The following is a 16415-nucleotide window of genomic DNA, read 5'->3' on the forward strand; positions in this document are numbered from 1 at the left end:
ACATTGCTTTCACCAGCGTTGGTTGGGTTGCACATATAGAATAACATCTTTATTTCGGATTTACCACTCTTAATAAATACACTTGCATATGAAGTAAATCATATCTCAATGCATTTACTGGGGCACTGGAGATTTTTACTGGGGAATGTGCCCCAGTAAATTGGGTCTAGCGACGCCCCTGACACTGCTTATCTTTATTTATTACAAATAAGGCTGCACAATATATTGTTTAAGCAATGATGTTGCAATGTGATCATCGCACAATATATGATATTTGGATGGGTTTTGAGACTTGTGAATGTATGTGGATTTTAAAAGCATTGAGCCCTGAATGAAGCCCTTAATAACTTAATTTTATTGAATTATTTATAAAACGAAGACTATGCAGTATTATTTTACATTTGATTATTGTACCTGATTTCTGTTAGACTCTTAGGAAAACAAGAAAACAGTTTATTTCAAGACAGGCTCATCCTGAAAAAGTACGTCTATATACATTTCTGGGGACCATCAAAAACGTCCTGGGAGGGTTTTTTTTTTTCTTCAGTTTTTGTTTTCGTGAATCCACCAGAGGCCGCTGTGTACGCTTTTTGAGATCTCAAATTTCTCTTGCGAGTGCCATTCGCACCTCCTGTTCTCTCATAAATCCACCAGAGGCCGCTGTCCACTGACTGAATAAATGACTGACTGACCGATCGACTGACCCACGCTCCCCCTACCCAAAACCAACCAATAGTATTTTAAAAACACAGATTGACCCGTCCACCCACTTCCCTAAACCCAATCGACAAATTGATAAAGAAATTCAGAAAATCTTCTTAAATTCTTAAATCAAGAAGTATTTCGGTTTTAAAAAATATTACATCAAAAGGAAGAGAGTTTTTTGGGACTGGAAGGGCATTCGCCACATTAAAAAACATGCCAGAGGCAGTTCATTCTGCTGTGGCGACCCCTGATATATCAGTGACTAAGTCCTAAGTCGAAAGTGAGTGAGAGTTTTTCTTTAAAACAAGCTAAATAATCTAGCAGTGGGGTAAGTAAAATAATCTTGTTTTCGGTTTTTAAACAATATGAATGTTCTAGATCAAATGTATTGTGTACAAATGCCTGTACAAAAAACAAAACAAAAAAACTATACACCAGTAGGTGGCGACAGGTGACTGCCATTGTGAGTCAATGACTGTGACGTCATTGAATGTTTTGAGAAATTCGGAGGCACAACATATACCTAAGCAACATAACATAATCTGTCTATTGCTTTTCCATATTTCTGCCACTGAATCCCAACACAAGCCAAAACATAAAGCTGTATGTGTCACGAATAGCAAACACCGAGGAACTTGTAGGGAGTCGATCTTTTTTATGAAAACGAGGACATACCAGCAGCAAACACGGCGCACAAAGCAGTTTGTCTTGACATGGCTCTCTTTTCCAGGTGGCAATGATGACACAGTTTCTCGGGATGCCCTAGAAAACAGCGCACGATAACATGAAATACACCCACACACGTATACAGGACGCTTCCGGTGTCCGGTGTGGAGAATGAAGCGCGTCAGTGCGCGCGCGCGCGACGGACTGAGCGCAAAAAAAATCCAGAGCTCGTGAGGGGCGCGCGAACCTGTCCGCACAGTGCGCGAGCAGGAGACAGCTCCACTATGACAGCCGGTCCTCAAAATACTCTTGATATTTTCTGAAAACGGAGCTTTTACAGGCACGACACGTTCTTGGAGGATATGTTATACTTGAATTTTTCTTCCGTGCACGCGCAAGGTGTCTGTGAAGAAGAAGAATCGGAATTTGAGTCAGGGGCTTTCTGAACTGAGGAGGATTTAATCCTGTTTCACTTCTAAGGAGAAAAAGTCTCAGCTGATGCCAAAGACAGGAGAAAATATAATAACGACACTAAGCATTGAGGCACTGAAGGGTAAGTTGAGCCTTGTTTCAGCGTTCAGATGTGTTGTGATGTTATTTTGATGTATTTGGGGAAATCAGTTATTGTTCGACCTGTCTCACTGAACCCACCTCAGCTTTTTGTTCATTATTAATTTTGCTGTTTTAATTCAGAGATGACATTCGCTTAATATTTGACATTAACATTTCGATATGTGTAGATTATCACTTGTTAAATAAGCACGTCTCATCGACAGCACTTGCTGGCACTTGTCAGATTTATAACTTTAACATTTCGATATATGCATTAACAAATATGTTTAGATGACTTTGGAGACGTTGAATTGTGAGCTATTATAATACGTATAGCCTAGTCTAATGAAGCTTCACAATACTGCACGCATAAGTACGTGTAATTGTGTGATTGTTCTCATTGATTGTACAGTTCGCACTGATATTATAGTTAACAATTATTTGAAAGTATAAAATGTGTAGCATGGAGACGGTAGTGTGAAATGTTGCCATGGCTTGTTGGTTATGTGATGAGCTGTCAGTTTGGTAGTCTGGATGAGAGAAGCTGGAGGAAATCCGAAGGCTGCAGCAGCACTGAGTCATGGGCAGGTCCGCGCGCTCCATCTCTCCGTCTCTAAACACATCAGTCAGTGACAGCGTTTTCACCTCAAAGAGAGACAGCTTTCTGAGTATTTCTGATGCTGCTCGTACTTCTTTCGGTGGGCTGATAATTGCAAGGAAATGCAATCACAACCACATTCTGCTCGGCGAGAGACTACACAACACGCGTGCGTAAGTACACTGGAGAGGTTACCACATCAAAATATGACAAGACAACTAATTATTATCATATGCATGCGCTAAACTAGTTAACACCCCGTTTTTGTTGAAAAGAAATGGGATGGAGGGTCTGCAGTGCGTGCATTTATAATTGCCGTGTAGTGTAATTCATACAAGTGTAATCTCCCCTCCTCATTTTAAATACGCAGTAAAGCAGTGCACTGTTGATATGCATTTCATGTACATGGACATTGCATATCTATATAGATAGCCCAAGCTATAAATAGAAGGATGCAGATTTATTTTGGTAAATAGTTAGAGAGGGACATATATTCATGACATAATTGCAGAAATAATCCTTCCCAAAGCTTTTATTTATTTATTTATTGTTTGATGTACGGATGTTTCCTCTTGTGTTTTTGGCTTTAAGGTTTGGCTTAAAATAGTAATATTGTACACATATTTATGCCATTAAAAAGATAGGTTATCCCCCAATGCACCCCCAAATGATTTCTCTGTTGTTTTTGACTTAAGGTTTGGCATTAAATCATAATAATGTGCACATATTTATATCCTTAAAAAAATAAGAACTCAACGTTATGCAGTTGTCCATTTGAAATCTGACTTTTACTGCTAATGAAAATGGCTGTTGTCGTAATTGCATATGAAACTGTACAGTTGTTGCAAGCTGATTTCAACAGATTGATTCCAAAAATTGCTTTTGATGTTGTATCAAATTTAGTCTGAAGTGATTGCGAATTAAAATGACTTGTAGCGCATTCAATATTTTATAGTGTCCACAAAAATGACTTAACTCTCTTTTTGGGTCTCTTCTACTTGTCTAGTCTTGGTTGTGATTGAATAAGGGTTTTCTATTGAAGATTGTCTCTTGAATGTAGGATTTCCATTCATTATGAGTTCAGACTATGGCATTTAATCGAGGTGAATTTCACACATTTTGTCAGTAAAACCGGCGTCTTGACACTTTATCCTACCTATCAGATTATGCTACCAACACTGAGGTTGGGGTTAGGGATTAGGTAGGTTAGGGCGATATTATAGCTTTATTTCACCTACTCCACATTAAATTAGCACTGGTAGCAAATTCTGACAGCATATTGGTCATCAAAATGTGCTACCTACTTTTTGAATGGGAGGTAGAACAATCTGACAAGGTGGGACAAATCAACAGAACACCGGTCCTAATAAACCCCCAGCACTTGTGTTCAGATGGAGTAGAGTTTACATTTAAACTAAAATTAAAATCGAACTTGGTAATGGTCAAATAATTACATCGAGATAATCGTTCTGTGATAACGACAGCTGTTTGTGTTGCTTTGCAATGAGCTACAGCTGTATTAAAAGCTGCATATAAAGTGACAACATATAATAAATGTTTTTACTCCTAACTCGTCATAAATACAGTTGAGTGTTTGAAATAAATCCTTCCTGTGAGACTTTTCTCACAGAATATATATATATATATATATATATATATATATATATATATTATATATATATTATATATATATGAGCAATTCCATGCAAATGTCAGGCAATTTCAAAAAATCTTTTTTCACATTTTAATTATGGGGTATTGTGTGTAGAATGTTGAGGAAATACATGAATTTAATCCATTTGGAATAAGGCTGTAACCTAAAAATATGTGGAAAAAGTGAAGCGCTATGAATACTTTCCAGTTTGCACTGTATTGTGCAGCCCAAGTAGACATTTTCAAAACAAAAGGTTGGACTCTGTGTCTTGTACAAGACATTAAACGAAACTCCAGGAGGTTTGTACATCCCAATTGGAGATCAAATCCCACCCACTTGAAGCTGACCAGCCCATTTGGAGCTGGCTCTGACTTCCATTTTTACACTCATTTATTTCTTCATGTGTATTTGAACAGATTCGTGGGTTTCTACAAGAGTGCCTTCTGGCCTTAAGGAATATTTACTACAAATCACACCCCATGCTTTCTTGAGAAAATGTCTCAGAGAATCGCAGCTTTGCTCAGTCACGTTTGCAGTTTCAATTCAATGAATCGGCCAGCCTTAGTAGAGGGATTGTCATTGATATGCTGCAGGCCTGGACATCTGTATCCGTTTTGAACCTCTGGCGTGATGATCTCCAGCTCTGGGTTGAGATGTGGAGGCTTTCAACAGTAAGAGAAAACACAGATTCGCTTTATTAGATGTTGGAGAGCAGCTCTACTACTCTATCCAGAAAGCATTTCTCACTTGCGCACTCTTTTTAGCAGCCCTGCCCATGCTCATTCAGCCTCTCCATGCTGATAAATGATGTGTAATTTCAGTAATGAGTGGGAGTGTAAACATATGTGGAGAGAGGTACTTTTCTCCCCATCTTTATTTATGATGTACCACGGTTTCTCCACTCCATGACAGGGTGATGCAGCAGAGCAAACCACCTCGCAGTAATGGCGAGTGCACTGAACGTCAATCTTTCTAGTAACAAAGCTGTCTGAAATATGACCTGGATGACATACTGTGAAGTCAGTCTTTGTGCAGATTGAAAATTGTAAGTGATACAAGGATAATTTTGGGGTTTAACCCTTGTAAACTTAGCTAACTGCTCATGATGAAAGGACTAGAAGATCCTTAGCGCATCGTAAAACGTGTAGATTGACCAATCTGATTCTACCATTTCATTCCTGCCAGTGCACTATAACAGAGCGACCAGGGTTTTCAATTACCCTTGCTTTTGTTTGTTGTTCGACCAGAATCTGAAAGGCAGTCCTTTTGTTTCATCTCAGCATAGATCAAGGGCCAGACTCAATCAGCAAGACTTATAGACAGGCACAATAGTCACAAGCTGCTTCAAAACAAGCAGAACACTGCAATCTGCAACAAGCAAATTAGGCTCTAATGTACGAGCCATTCATATACTGTCTTTTCACAATGCCAAGCATATAAGTGAAGCTGTAATTTGATCATTTGAGCTATTAGATATGGCTGAGTCATGAAGGAATACAGTTTTTTCTTGTTTTGAACATGTTTTATATGAACTGTAAATGGCAGCATGGTGGCTCAGTGATTAGCACTGTCACCTCACAGCAAGAAGGTCACTGGTTCGAGTACCAGCTGCGCCAGTTGTAGGTAGGGATGGGTATCGTTAAGGTTTTAACAGTATTACTACTTTTATCGATACCATTTATCGATTCGGTACTTTAACGGTTCTCTTATCGGTACTTTTTTGTAGTGTTTTTTTTAGAAAGAAACAATTGAACAGAATTAAAACACTTTATTTTATTATTAAGTTTTAATGTAAAATAAGTCACCACAGCGTAATGAATCGACAATTATTCCAGCATATTTTTACGCAGCGGATGCTCTTCCAGCTGCAACCCAGTATTGGGAAACACCCTACACTCTCACATTCACACACACATATACACTATGGGCAATTTAGTTAATTCAGTTCCCCTATAGCGCATGTGTTTGGACTGTGGGGGAAACCAGAGCACCCGAGGAAACCCACACCAACATGGGAAGAACATGCAGACTCCACACAGAAATGCCAACTGACCCAGCCGGGACTCAAACCAGCAACCTTCTTGCTGTGAGGCGACAGTGCTAACCACTGTGCCGCCTGTATAACACATATGTATAATGGAAATCAACATATGCTTGATTGTATGATGTGAATCTAATGTAATGTACTGTAAGCATATACACCACATCACTCCTCACCCCTTTCATTCTGATTGAACTGTCATTCAGATCAATGAAGGTGTTTACATGAAGGCTTTTCAGTCTGATTGAGCCATCAGTCAGATTATGATGATTTGGGTGCATGCAAATAAACAGTTTAATGTACATGAGGAGAGGATCACAATCACATCCAAACTGTAATTATTTTAATTATTGGAAATATGTGCCTCTAACCACCTTTTTTTTCCAAAAACAAACCTGCTCACACAATTTACTGCTGCAGCTGAAATGAACACTAGAGGCAGTTAAACACCAACAACATCATTTCTTCCCCTTTTTCCACACAAAATAGGATTATTTGGGAGTGAAAACTATTTTATCATGGGTGTTTAAACCAGTTCCTGGAGGGCAAGGGTTTAAGTCCAATCATAATTAAACAAGCCTGAACCAGCTAATCAAGGTCTTCAGACATGCTATTATAGGGACATACAGGCAAATGTGATGTAGCTCATTTCTTCTAGAAGTAGAATTGTTCACCTCCTATAGATATTGTGTGTTCTATATCTCTCTCGGGCATCACATTGGCTCAGTGGTTAGCACTGTTGCCTCACAGCAAGGTCACTGGTTCGAGTCCCGGCTGGGTCAGTTGGCGTTTCTGTGTGGAATTTTCCCCGGTGCTCTGGTTTCCCCTACAGTTCAAAGACATGCACTGTAGGTGAATTGAATAAAAACTAAATTGGCCATAGTGTATGGGTGTGTATGGATATTTTCTAGTACTGGGTTGCAGCTGGAAGGGCATTCGCTGTGTAAAACATATGCTGGATAAGTATTGGTTCATTCCGCTGTGGTGACCCCTGAAATAAAGGACTAAGCCGAAGGAAAATGAATGAATGAATATACTCTCTCAATATACCTACACAGCTTTTTTCAATGTTATAAACTTGCTCGGTAACTCACCTGGTGAAGCATTCAAACATTAAACGTAATAAAAGGATGCATTTATATGTTTTAAAGTAAATAATCACACTTTTTAGCAAGACTCCTTAACCTTTAACCCTAAAACAGCTGTGAAATGTGCAAAAATCAATGTAATGTAAACTTTGCAGAAATGTAGCCACAGGCATTTTTTGTGAGCCTGATTCTAACCCAAAACCCCAAAGTCTGAAATATGAAGTAAATAAAAAAATATTTGATTCATTCAATGAATTCAAATGACCAAATATCTGAGGTTTTGAGCACACCCCTTTTCATTAAGTACAAATTTTTATCTTTTCTTAAAGAGCCCCTATTATGGGTTTTTGAAAATGAGCTTCCATGCAGAGTGCAGCACAGCTCTAAGTGAATACAAACATCTAGCTGAGGGTTAATCTGAAGAACTGTGTTTAAAACTATTGATTCTTTAACGAAATAGTTGACTCAGAGTCGAATAAATGAATCATGTTGGGTTCGGATGTTTTGCCTGAACGCATCGATGTCAATACGGTACGCGCCTTTCCCTTCAGACACTATCTGAGTGCAGTGGATTGCAGGACTGATCATGACAGGAAGATGACGATCACTGACAGATGGAGATTTGCCTGTATAGAATAAAAGGGTAAAGTTAATTTTCACACAATACCACAGTATAGCCAAGCTAGTGCTGTGTTTGTTCCTGTCATTTTTCTGATGATTGATACAATACCTCTCTTCTCTGCAACCCGGGATTCGCCTTCCCTTGCTATAGACTGATTTCACGCGGCCGTCATTTTAAACAGCGAATTTGAGGTAGCGGTGGGAAGAAACCTGGAAGTATCGCATGAGTCACACAGGAATGTTGTGTACCTGTCTGTATATCTTATCAGCAAAGAGAAATCGACACAAATTTATACTTTCACTGCCTGATACTGAGTGATTCAAAGGTCCGTTCTGAATGAATAGTGAAAATAAAAAGGGATATCAGACTTCGTTTTTTTAGCTAAGTTAAAGAAAATGGCACTAGTTAGCTAATGTTTTCAGAATCAGAATCAGAAAGAGCTTTATTGCCAGGTATGTTCACACATACGAGGAATTTGTTTTCGAAACGGAGCTTCTACAGTGCAACAGCATTACAGAGACAAGACAAAAAACAGATAATAAATATATACAAGTAGTGAATGCAAATATACAAATTGACAAGTGTATGTACAGCTATATTACTATATACAACGTTATATGAGCAGCTGTTTGTGCAAATTGGCATGTAAAGTGTGTTGTTAAATAAGTGTATATGTGTATAAAAACGTATAGCAGTAGTGATGTTGGTTCCACAATTATTATCATCAAGTGTTCATGAGATGGATTGCCTGAGGGAAGAAACTGTTTCTGTGTCAGGCTGTTCTGGTGCGCAGTGCTCTGTAGCGTCGACCAGAAGGTAAAAGTTCAATGAGGCAGTGTGCTGGGTGTGAGGGGTCCAGAGTGATTTGGCAGCACTTTTGCTTGCTCTGGATAAGTACAGTTATCCTTATCCTACAGGTTCTTACCCAAACCATATTTTAGATGCCGTTCATCAAATTCAAGTTAATGAACTGATTCTTTCACTATATTAGACTTGTCATGATACAAAATTTCTGTACTGAAAAAAAAAAAAAGTCCATTCCCCGTTAACATTTAAGGCACTGTTGATGGCGTTCTTAAACACCACTGATTTGCCATTGGGTTCACATGGTCAACAGAAATGATTGTGATTGGCCGTGAAGGTCATCAGTTCACTGCACTTCACCGATGTTTACCGAGTGCAACCACAGACGAGCGATCCGCTGATGAATCGGCTTTAAAACGTTCCAATGTTCGGGTATCTGTGTTTGCACTCGAACTTGATGACCTTCACGGCCAATCACAGTCATTTCTGTTGATCACTGTTGAACACTATGGCTAATCAGCTGTGTTTATGAGCGCACTCAGTGGTGCTTAAATGTTAGCGGAATTGGTCGGTTTTTAAAAATTCAGTACCAAGACAACACTTACAGACAACACGAGGATGTGCTACAGAAGACTGCAGTGTTTTATCGCTTACTGGGTTACATAGGCTAAGCTGGGAAGCGTCCCCACAGTGTTTACCTGCTGCCATGAACTGAAGCCTAGGAGGACACTTAGGCGTGAAAGAGATTGTAATGTTGTTTGATGCCTAATATGCTTTTAATTGTTTAAATTAAACAGAACTGAATGATATTAAAGTGATGTTTACACCATTTCTGCATTTTGAATCGCAGCAACAGCTGGAGGTTTGTAGTACAGCAGGTTGCTGCAATGTTTACAATGCTGATCCTATACTTCCGGGTTTCTTCCCACCGCAGCGTCGCTTTCGTGTTTTAAAATGGCGGCCGTGTGAAATAATGTATTAAAGGAAGGAGCAGAGCAGAGACTATTATGTATGGGACTTTATCAGACTTTGACAAGGACATTGTCAGTAACTGTTCATATGGACCAGTTTCACCTTCTTCCACATCAGAACATGTAAGTGTGCTTAAAATTGTTGCCTTGATTTTTGTAGAGTGCAAATTACGTATTTAATTTGTGTTGTAACTTGTATTCGCTTTACACGGCTTGTAATCACTTATCTATTAAAGGTCAGTGCTTGATTGTACTGTATCTCTCAGGTTAAATCTTTATGGGATTTAAATCTTCACATATTGCATCCAAAACCACGTTAAAAATGTGATGTGTGCTTCTTCTTTTACCGATTTAAATGCGTTTCTGAGCTCGCGATTCTCTGCCGTTTGTCTTTGCAATGGCCACCGTCAGCTGTTCAACACACGTGTGGTGCGGTCAGTTTGCAAAATAGTGCCACTGTGTGGATTAATACTGAATGTGTGTCATTGTTATTACTTGTGGTTAGGTTTAAGAGTAGAGTAATATGCTAGTGTTAAACTGCATTGCTTTATTGCATTCCTGCATAGGGCTCTCACATACTCTGTGCTACTTCATAACCGTGCTAGGCGTTTCTCTCTGTCTTGCGATGAACGCAGTCGACCAATCACAACAGACTGGGTCATCGGACCAATCTCCACAGATTAGCCTCGCTCAAAGGAGGGGTTTGGGAACAAATGAATCACTGAATAATCATATGGGAGTTGCTGGGATAATTATAAGACAATGAAAGTGTTTTTTGACCTTGCACGCATATCAGCATGTTGTTGGAGACCCCTAAAACCCTAATATGACCTTTTATAATGCAAAATAGGGGCTCTTTAAAATTCTGCATTGCAACATGCTGGATTCACAGTATAAAACACTATTTGAGTGTCGACGGCTGTGACTACTCATTATATTTCTTAAAGCTCCACAAGCAAGGCTTAAGATTTAAGACACACACTATTCATGTGTGAAAAACAGAAATTTCCAGCTATTCATTCAGGTGAAAGGAAAGACAGTGACATATCCCTTGCAGTTCTCATATCTTAGAATAATACTAAACATACAGACAGTTTGGCAAGCTGTTTGGAGGCCAAAGCTACAATACATCATAACAAAAAATTCACAGTAAACAAAGCGAATGAGATATAAAAAACAGCTCTGTATTGCTGGACAACGGTGAGCTGTGAGTACTAAGCTTTCACACTGGAATCTGTGGGGAAATCAGGGTTTTTTGTTCTGTATCATTTTTACTGGAAAACGTTTAACAAGAGTTTGCTCTGTTTTTAATCCCCATGCCTGAAGGGGTTGTAAATGTGTATTTAGTTGGCGTGTCTGGACAAATAGACCTGTTTAGATGAATTTAAGTGTTTCATTAAAGCCCGGTGATTAGTTAGCAAGTTCCACCCAAAATATATAGCACCTAATATATCTTTTGGAATGAGCAAAGGCTACTGATTTATTTTTCATTAGCTTTCAAAGTAAAGCTTGGTTTGTGTACCATGTAGTTATAGATATATACGGTTATTGTTTATGTAATATGTAAAATTCTAAATTGAAATTCTGTCAATATATATACACTCCCTTTGCTTGTTCCTTGTTTGCAATTCTTTCGTCTGTCGAAGACAAAAGAAGATATTTTAACACAAAAGAAGATATTTTGAAAAATGTTGGAAACCTGTGACCATTGACTTCCTTAGTAGGAAAAATACAACACAGGCTCATTGTGGATACGTACCCCTGTCCACATTTCTGGAGAGTGCGAATTATGTAGCGAAAGGTACGTATGCTTGCATTTTGTCTTTAAAATGAATGATATGGGGTGATGCGACGCCTCCGACGGCTTCTTTTTTTTTTGCTGGGCGATTTGGCCTAAAATCAAAATCTCAATTAATTTAACATTATAACTCTATTACGATTAATGCATGATTATTTTATTTATTTATTTTTTGCCCTCGTAGTTCACTGACAAGTTTTATTTGCCGTTTCAAGGTCTCTCTGGCGACCAATCGTCGTCAATGTAGTGCAAAGTAAGGCTCAAGAATGAGTCCATCGTCCTACTTGACCAGAGCTCAGATGTGGCTGCAAATTGGCCGCATAAGTATCAATCAGCCACAGCCTTTTAATTGATATTAGATTCTGAATGTCAATTTAGATAATTTTTCTATTAATCGCCGAGCCCTACTACCAGCTGACCGTTTGCCTCCGTACGGTCAGCTTTTCCAGTGTTACCAGTTTACCCAGTAGCTCACCGCATACACCAATAGACGTGGGACACGGAGCTGAGTTGACCACAATGAAGGGGTTTGAGCCTGGTGAAGAATTGTTCCAGAAACAAAGTAAAACAAAAGCTAAAAAATAACTAAATAAACAACAGGCTGAAAATGTAGTGGAATCACGCGGCCGTGACGGCTTTTCTTTTCTAGATTGCTTCTGAAAACACTATTCTTTGGGTTTAGAGATGGGATGGTTGGGTCAGTCGACAGCAAGCTGGCCTGGTCGGCTGGAGTGTATATTGCACCCTTTGGTGGATTTATGCGAGAAGAGGATAAAAAGCCTACACACTGGCCTCTGGTGGATTTGCAAAAACAAAGACTTTGAGCAGACGTACCTCCAGTTACTTATTTTGCTGTGCCCATAAATATAGACCTGGGTACATATCCATAAATGAGCCAAATACTAATCAAACAGCCAGGTCACAAAATAAATTGTGTTTCGAGGGAACTCGAAATGTTCATATTCAAACTGTTAACAATTTTGGTAAATGACACAGTATTTAACTGTAGTACGAACTGTATTTTACTGTAGGACAGTTATGCAGTGTGTTGCTGCATTTTAAAGTTGCATTGTAAAAATTACAGTATAATTTACAGTAAGCATATGCAGTACTGTAAATACATATACAGTAAAATAAACGGTACTGTAAATGTAAATACAGTATTTCTGCTGTAATTGATTTACAGCAAGTTACTGGCTAACTGAACTGTAATATGCACTGAATTTTACTGTAGGACAGTTATGCTGTTTTTTACTGTATTTTAAAGTAGCATTTTGAAAATGAAATGTTTATCTTACAGTAAAGATATACAATACTGTAAATGCATATACATGTACAGCAAGGTAAATGGTACTGTAAATGTAAAAACAGTACTTTTGCTGTAATTTATTTACAGTAAGTTACTGGCTAACTGAATTGTAATATGCACAGATTTTACTGTAGGGTAGTTATGCAGTATGTTACTGTATTTTAAAGTTGCATTAAAAAATTACTGTACATTTTACAGTAAAGAAATACAATGCTGTAAATATAGATACAGCAAGGTTAAAATGGGGTAAATGTAAATGCAGTATTTTTGTAGGTTACTGGTGAACTGAACTGTAATATGAACTGAATTTTACTGTAGGACAGCTATGTGGTATGTTACTGTATTTTAAAGTTGCATTGTGAAAATTACTGTATATTTTACAGTAAAGATGTAAAAAGCAAGGTAAATGGTGTTGTAAATGTAAATACGGTATTTTTGCTGTAACTTACAGTAAGTTACTGGTGAACTGAACTGAATTTTACTGTGGAACAGTTATGCGGTATGTTACTGTATTTTAAAGTTGCTATATGAAAATAAAGACATACAATACTGTAAATGCATATACATTTACAGCAAGATATATGGTGCTGTAAATGTAAATACAGTATTTTTGCTGTAATTTATTTACAGTAAGTTACTGGTGAACTGAACTGAATTTTACTGTGTACAGTATGTTACTGTAATTTAAAGTTGCTTTGTGAAAAAGATATACAATACTGTACATACATATACATGTGCAGCAAGATATATGGTGCTGTAAATGTAGATACAGTATATCTGCTGTAATTGATTTACAGTAAGTTACTAGCGAACTGCTGGCAGTAAGTTACTATAGATTCTACAATAAATTGTTAACAGACACAATTTTTGATCTGACTTTGTGCATACATGGTCAAATGGAAATATCAAAATGATTGTTTATATTTAATTGTCACGATCACAATGTTTTTTCGTTTTTGTCTGAAATGGCTCCAAATTCAGCCATTTATCAAAACAGGCAGGTGTAAATTACTTGCAAAAGAGGCAAATGAGAAATCAGAACTAACAGACAGGAAAGCAATGAGCCAAACGACACAAACACTTTTTGCATTCATCACTTTCATGCAGACCAGACTTATTTACGAGCTATTAGGGTGGCCTGTGATGAAGTTGTCTCTTTCTCACCCTTGTCTGTGCATCTATTAAAGACTGTGAAGGGCCTAAATGTGCATCTGTATGAGTAGCATTAAGAAGTCCGTTAGAAGAAAATCTGCTGTTTAGCATTTATCTTGCTGAGTCACCATGCTGCTATATGAACGTTGACTTCTAATCCTATTCAACAGAGAGACGGTAACACTCGAGTGTAAATAACAGTAAAATTGCTTTTCAATTTCGCTGTAAGGTAATGTGAAGCAAAATAAAAAGTCATACACTGTAAATAATGCTGGGTTTCACACTGTTGATTTGTGTCTGGAAAACATGAAGGAATTAATCATTCATTCATCCATTTTCCTTTGGCTTAGTCCCTGATTAACACCGGTTGCCACAGTGGAATGAACCACCAACTATTCCAGCATAAGTTTAACACAGCGGATGCCTTTTCAGCTGCCACCCAGCACTGGGAAACAACCATACGCTCCCACATTCTCACACACACACACATACACTACAGCCAATTTTTAGTTCCTCCAATTCACCTATAGCGCATGTCTTTGGACTGTGGGGGAAACCGGAGCAACTAGAGAAAACTCACACACAGAAATGACAACTGGCCCTTCCGGGACTCGAACCAGCGACCTTCTTGGTGTGAGGCAACAGTGCTAACCTCTGAGCCACCATGTCGCCAATGTAGAATTCCTACATTTAAAAAAAAAATTACTACTTATTTACAATGAGTTAAAACAACCCAATTCTTGCATTTTTTGGGTACAACTTAATTGTTTTATGTTCTAATCACTTAAATTTGTTATGTCAATGGATTCCTGTTGGGACGAGATGAATGAATTGTGTTAACCCTGCATTTTTTACAGTGTAGATCAGTGTTTCTCAACCACGTTCCTGGATGACCACCAGCTCTGCACATTCACGACATCCTTAACAAAACACACCTGATTCAGGTCATCAGCTCATTAGCAGAGACTAAAAGACCTGTAATGGGTGTGACAGACAAAACTTGCAGTGCAGGTGGGCCTCCAGGAACGTGGTTGAGAAACACATGGAGTACAAAAAAACTGATTTCATAGCCACTGACTGACTTTTTGTTTTGACATTTCTGTCATGAAAAAAAGACAAAAGTGTCCCGCCTCCTACATGAGATAAGAGTAACTTCATGTTGAATCATTCAACAAGTGCCTTACAGCTGAGTTGTGGTTCATGCATGTCAAAAAAAACAAACAAAAAAAATCTTAAACAAGATCTGTGTTTTAAAATTCCTTTAATAACCAGCATTTCCACATCAAAATGCTCACCTTCAACTGAGGTTAGAAACTAAATGTAAAATTTATGAGCAACAATAACACTATGTAGTCTCAATGGTTATTTAATGTGAAAACCTAATGGAAGTTTTGTCCACCAGAGGTTTTTTTTTTTCTTCTTCACTTTCGCCAAATGGTGAAGTTTTTTTTTTTCTTTCTCGCCGCTGTCGTCACTTGCTGGCATGGTTCGGGATCTGTAGAGCTGCTCATCGTTGGATTTGCTCTTCAGTGTTTGGACTCTCAGTAGTGATTATTAAACCACACTGAACTGAGCTCAACTAAACTTAAACTTTAAAAACTAAACTACACTGCTCCAATTTACTATGACCTTTTATGTAAAGCTGCTTTGACACAATCTACATTGTAGAAGCGCTACACAAATAAAGGTGAATTGAATTGAATTGAAATATGACTGCTATTAGTATGCCTACTATATTGCGAGGGTTTAGACGGAGCAGTGCTCATAATATCGAGCAAAAAAGAATAAGAATAAGACAGCTGGGAAACATAACCTGCTTTGTATTTTTGTAGGAAACACAGTTTAGATCTGTTTAGGGTAAGAGGCATGTGAGTTATTGCCGTCTATCACTGAATGTGTAAGGAATATCGAAACAAAACCAACATAACCGCGCTCTTTTAGTGCCCCTCACAGAGCTTGATCCACTCTGGCAATGCTCGCCTTGGGTTTTGGGTTTTCAAAAGGGAAAAAATCCACCACCCTGTCTAAACTTTTAGGATATCTGTATCAGATTTGCACAATCCATATGCACAATGCTTTGGCTTGTTTCCCTCGCTCGAAATGTTGACAGACCTCCTGCGCGTAGCTACGGTTGCTAAGCCACGAGTGGTGTGTGGCGGTTTCCGGTGTGGCTTAGCGAAGGGTCAATTGTTTTGTTTAATTACAAGTCAAAATTAATTAATTGCTTTATGGAACTGTGTGCTGATTAGTTTTTACAAATTTAAGTGGATTAAATGTAAAACAATAAGGTTGTCCCTAAAAAATCTCAAGAAATGTGTTGTTTCAGCTCATTTCAAGTAAGCAGTTTGAACAAACAGCAAACATAATTTTTTTAAGGTGTATCCTGAGGGGTTTATGAACAAACACATTTTAGTTTAGCCACATTTTATTTAATCTATCAATCCATCTATTTTTA

Source organism: Danio aesculapii, chromosome 6, assembly GCF_903798145.1.
Source record: "Danio aesculapii chromosome 6, fDanAes4.1, whole genome shotgun sequence".
NCBI lineage: Eukaryota > Metazoa > Chordata > Actinopteri > Cypriniformes > Danionidae > Danio > Danio aesculapii.